Consider the following 6,219-nt stretch of genomic DNA (forward strand, 5'->3'; position numbering starts at 1 on the left):
TCATCTTCAGCATCCACCACTTCCTCATCCTGCTTCTGACTCTCAAAACCTTCTGGGAGTTCTGGACTAAGAATCTTCTTGAACATCTTCAGCTCGTTCTTCACAAATGTCATCATTTTCTCTTCAAGCAACTGAAATAAATCATGTAAATAAGTTAAGCAAGAGAAGAAATGCTTTGTCATTAACACATTAATGAATAATTGACAGATCAACTTTACTTGAGGTAAACAAAAACAAATGTACATAACAGGACCACATACACTGAATATGGAGGCCAGGTCTGTTTGATGACTCTGGGAAGACTGACCACTGAGAATCTCTGACTCTGATCTCTCCTGTTGGTTTCTGTGGACAAAACATGAGATTACATCTCCTCGTCCAGGGAGTACACACACACACACACACACACACACACACACACACACACACACACACACACACACACACACACACACACACACACACACACACACACACACACACACACACACACACACACACACACACACACACACACACACACACGAAGGGAATGTTGTGTTTGGTTAACATTATTTTAGGACTATGAAAATGGACTAAAGGATTAGCCTATGGATTATGAAAACAACCAAAAGAAATGGGAAAATGGGAGAGGAGAAATGACTAGAGACAGTGTTGTTTAACTCACTGACCATGACCCATGAGTTCTTCTTACCTTTGTTCAGTAGAAAAGTATCCCTCTCTAAACTCTATAGGTAGATTCATAGACTTGTCACTCTTCATGGACACACAGCTGGGAACAGGGGAGGCTGGTCTCTCCTGCTTGATTGGTCTTCAACACAACAGAGACGAACATTACATCTCTCATCTACTCTGATCTCAGATGGGGAAACATAAGAAGAGTTCCAAAACGCAACATATCACTTTACAGAAATGAGCTTTTATTGTTTAAAGAAATTATGAAAGAGATTGGTGTGTTGTTTCACTATCTAATCATGGCATGGTGTCTCTCAGGAGTTAAAAGACTCAGGTCAGGGAGAGTTGGAGAGGCAGGTTTATGGTTCCCCCCTAGACTCTCAGGAGTTAACACACTCAGGTCAGGGAGAGATGGAGAGGCAGGTTTATGGTTCCCCCCCTAGACTCTCAGGAGTTAACACACTCAGGTCAGGGAGAGTTGGAGAGGCAGGTTTATGGTTCCCCCTTGACGATCAGGCTCTGGTTGTGGGGGATATTCAGCTTGGGGTTGTGAGGAGCTGATAACAGTCACACGCATGGATTTCGTAAAAGAGCTGTTTCCCGAAACCATCAATAACATTACACTTGGAAAATGCTTGTGATCTAACACCTGCCTCCGACCACTCGTAGAACAGCTGAGTAATCTAACTCCTGTCTCAGTCCACTAGAACAGCTGAGTAAACTACCTCCTGCCTCAGACCACTAGAACAGATGAGTAAACTACCTCCTGTCTCAGACCACTAGAACAGCTGAGTAATCTACCTCCTCCCTCAGACCACTAGAACAGCTGAGTAATCTACCTCCTGTCTCAGACCACTAGAACAGCTGAGTAATCTACCTCCTGTTTCAGACCACTAGAACAGCTGAGTAATCTACCTCCTGTCTCAGACCACTAGAACAGCTGAGTAATCTACCTCCTGTCTCAGACCACTAGAACAGCTGAGTAATCTACCTCCTCCCTCAGACCACTAGAACAGCTGAGTAATCTACCTCCTCCCTCAGACCACTAGAACAGCTGAGTAATCTACCTCCTGTCTCAGACCACTAGAACAGCTGAGTGATCTACCTCCTGTCTCAGACCACTAGAACAGCTGAGTAATCTACCTCTTGTCTCAGACCACTAGAACAGCTGAGTAATCTACCTCCTGCCTCAGACCACTAGAACAGCTGAGTAATCTACCTCCTGCCTCAGACCACTAGAACAGCTGAGTAATCTACCTCCTGCCTCAGACCACTAGAACAGCTGAGTAATCTACCTCCTGCCTCAGACCACTAGAACAGCTGAGTAATCTACCTCCTCCCTCAGACCACTAGAACAGCTGAGTAATCTACCTCCTGTCTCAGACCACTAGAACAGCTGAGTAATCTACCTCCTGTCTCAGACCACTAGAATAGCTGAGTAATCTACATCCTGCCTCAGACCACTAGAACAGCTGAGTAATCTACCTCCTCCCTCAGACCACTAGAACAGCTGAGTAATCTACCTCCTGTCTCAGAAAACTAGAATAGCTGAGTAATCTACCTCCTGTCTCAGACCACTAGAACAGCTGAGTAATCTACCTCCTCCCTCAGACCACTAGAACAGCTGAGTAATCTACCTCCTGTCTCAGACCACTAGAACAGCTGAGTAATCTACCTCCTCCCTCAGACCACTAGAACAGCTGAGTAATCTACCTCCTGCCTCAGACCACTAGAACTGCTGAGTAATCTACCTCCTGTCTCAGACCACTAGAACAGCTGAGTAATCTACCTCCTGTCTCAGACTACTAGAACAGCTGAGTAATCTACCTCCTGTCTCAGACCACTAGAACAGCTGAGTAATCTACCTCCTGCCTCAGACCACTAGAACAGCTGAGTAATCTACCTCCTCCCTCAGACCACTAGAACAGCTGAGTAATCTACCTCCTGTCTCAGACCACTAGAACAGCTGAGTAATCTACCTCCTGTCTCAGACCACTAGAACAGCTGAGTAATCTACATCCTGCCTCAGACCACTAGAACAGCTGAGTAATCTACGTCCTGTCTCAGACCACTAGAACAGCTGAGTAATCTACCTCCTGTCTCAGACCACTAGAACAGCTGAGTAATCTACCTCCTCCCTCAGACCACTAGAACAGCTGAGTAATCTACGTCCTGTCTCAGACCACTAGAACAGCTGAGTAATCTACCTCCTGTCTCAGACCACTAGAACAGCTGAGTAATCTACCTCCTCCCTCAGACCACTAGAACAGCTGAGTGCGTCATTAGATGCTTTTTTGCCCTTCCACTTGACTTTATACACAGAAGATCTCTGCTAAACATAGAATCATATAGTTTATCCATCTCTCTGTGACAGCAGATGAATTCAGAACAAAGTTGACTACAAATACGAAGTTGCCAATGTCTTTGCATTTGATTCAATCAAGGGACGTCTGCAGATTTGCTTCAAATGAAACTGAGATGACTGCATTGAAATATAAACAGTAGTCTTTAGGCCTATTTCAATCATATTGTTCAATATATTGAGTAATATTTTGATACTTGTAGGCTACTGTCTGAAATATGTCTCAATATATTTCATGATGTGTATCCAAACATGAACACAATGATGTGCCAAATCTGTGATTTAGTGCGTTTTTATTGGGTAAGCATTAGACTAAGCCTCCCCAATACTTGCAACCATAGGTGCTAATAGAAGCTGATCCTGGGTCAGTATTGTGACATAACTATAATGTTAAGGAAATATCTGAATGGAGAAAACTGATCCGAGAGCAGCGCTCCCTTTCTTTCCATCCTATCAGTATTGATACATGCTCCACCAGACGTGATACCTTGTAGTGCTGCTGATCCAGTTTCTACTGGTCTGACTGAGGATATGAACTCTGACCTGTCCACCAGACGTGATACCTTGTAGTGCTGCTGATCCAGTTTCTACTGGTCTGCCTGAGGATATGAACTCTGACCTGTCGACCAACCATGATACCTTGTAGTGCTGCTGATCCAGTTTCTACTGGTCTGACTGAGGATATGAACTCTGACCTGTCCACCAGACGTGATACCTTGTAGTGCTGCTGATCCAGTTTCTACTGGTCTGCCTGAGGATATGAACTCTGACCTGTCGACCAACCATGATACCTTGTAGTGCTGCTGATCCAGTTTCTACTGGTCTGACTGAGGATATGAACTCTGACCTGTCCACCAGACGTGATACCTTGTAGTGCTGCTGATCCAGTTTCTACTGGTCTGCCTGAGGATATGAACTCTGACCTGTCCACCAGACGTGATACCTTGTAGTGCTGCTGATCCAGTTTCTACTGGTCTGCCTGAGGATATGAACTCTGACCTGTCCACCAGACGTGATACCTTGTAGTGCTGCTGATCCAGTTCCTGCTAGTCTGCCTGAGGATATGAACTCTGACCTGTTCACCAGACGTGATACCTTGTAGTGCTGCTGATCCAGTTTCTGCTGGTCTGACTGAGGATATGAACTCTGACCTGTCCACCAGACGTGATACCTTGTAGTGCTGCTGATCCAGTTTCTGCTGGTCTGACTGCGGGTATGGAGCTCTGCCATGTCCACCAGACTTGCTACGTTGACCTTATACCTTGTAAATAAAAAAAAGGAAATAGTAACACAAAATAACAATAATTACGCTATAAGGAGTACCAGTACTGAGTCAATATGCAGGGGTACCAGGTAGTTGAGGTAATAATGAGGCTATAAGGATTACCAGTACTGAGTCAATGTGCAGGGGTACCAGGTAGTTGAGGTAATAATGAGGCTATAAGGAGTACCAGTACTGAGTCAATGTGCAGGGGTACCAGGTAGTTGAGGTAATAATGAGACTATAAGGAGTACCAGTACTGAGTCAATGTGCAGGGGTACCAGGTAGTTGAGGTAATAATGAGACTATAAGGAGTACCAGTACTGAGTCAATGTGCAGGGGTACCAGGTAGTTGAGGTAATAATGAGACTATAAGGAGTACCAGTACTGAGTCAATGTGCAGGGGTACCAGGTAGTTGAGGTAATAATGAGGCTATAAGGATTACCAGTACTGAGTCAATGTGCAGGGGTACCAGGTAGTTGAGGTAATAATGAGACTATAAGGAGTACCAGTACTGAGTCAATGTGCAGGGGTACCAGGTAGTTGAGGTAATAATGAGACTATAAGGAGTACCAGTACTGAGTCAATGTGCAGGGGTACCAGGTAGTTGAGGTAATAATGAGGCTATAAGGAGTACCAGTACTGAGTCAATGTGCAGGGGTACCAGGTAGTTGAGGTAATAATGAGGCTATAAGAATTACCAGTACTGAGTCAATGTGCAGGGGTACCAGGTAGTTGAGGTAATAATGAGGCTATAAGGAGTACCAGTACTGAGTCAATGTGCAGGGGTACCAGGTAGTTGAGGTAATAATGAGGCTATAAGGAGTACCAGTACTGAGTCAATGTGCAGGGGTACCAGGTAGTTGAGGTAATAATGAGACTATAAGGAGTACCAGTACTGAGTCAATGTGCAGGGGTACCAGGTAGTTGAGCTAATAATGAGACTATAAGGAGTACCAGTACTGAGTCAATGTGCAGGGGTACCAGGTAGTTGAGGTAATAATGAGACTATAAGGAGTACCAGTACTGAGTCAATGTGCAGGGGTACCAGGTAATTGAGGTAATATGTACATGTAGGTAAGGGTAAAAGTGACTAGGCAATCAGGATAGAGATTACATCTCCTCATCCAGGGAGAGCACACACACACACACACACACACACACACACACACACACACACACACACACACACACACACACACACACACACACACACACACACACACACACACACACACACACACACACACACACACAGGGAGGGAACGTTGTGTTTGTTTAATATTGTTTTAGGACTATGAAAATGGACAAAAGGATTAGCCTGTGGATTATGAAAACAACCAAAAGAAATGTGAAAATGGGAGAGGAGAAATGACTAGAGACAGTGTTGTTTAACTCACTGACCATGACCCATGAGTTCTTCTTACCTTTGTTCAGTAGAAAAGTCTCCCTCTCTAAACTCTTCAGGTTGACCCATAGACCAGTCACTCTTCATGGACACACAGCTGGGTACAGGGGAGGCTGGTCTCTCCTGCTTGATTGGTCTTCAACACAACAGAGACAAACATTATATCTCTCATCTACTCTGATCTCAGATGGGAAACATAAGAAGAGTTCCAAAACGCAACATATCACTTTACAGAAATGAGCTTTTATTGTTTAAAGAAATTATGTATTAATTATTACATCTCTCACAGACAAGGATTTGTTTAAAATCTATCACTTGATGGTTTCATTTCAGAGAGACAAAAATCATGTTTTTTTCATGCAAAATGCTCTAAATCTCCCTCACTCTCAAATGTGACCGACCGGCTCAATTTGGTAATTAACTAAATAACTACATATATAGTGATTTTGGTTTATGTCAGTTTAATTGTTTGTTAAGGTATAAGTTGTTATTTTATGATTGTAAGTGATAAA

At 43.8% G+C, this 6,219-nt stretch overlaps 1 long non-coding RNA gene across 1 annotated transcript; it reads right to left on the bottom strand.

The window, feature by feature from the left end:
- Positions 1-751: 751 nt before the first annotated feature.
- Positions 752-5,787, bottom strand: LOC123732111 (uncharacterized). Its single transcript, XR_006762968.1, has 3 exons — positions 5,727-5,787; positions 4,209-4,298; positions 752-811 (listed from the first exon to the last, which is right to left on the bottom strand). It is a non-coding gene; the product is annotated as an uncharacterized lncRNA (long non-coding RNA).
- Positions 5,788-6,219: the final 432 nt, after the last annotated feature.

This window comes from Salmo salar, unplaced genomic scaffold (genome assembly GCF_905237065.1).
Source record: "Salmo salar unplaced genomic scaffold, Ssal_v3.1, whole genome shotgun sequence".
Classification (NCBI taxonomy): Eukaryota; Metazoa; Chordata; class Actinopteri; order Salmoniformes; family Salmonidae; genus Salmo; species Salmo salar.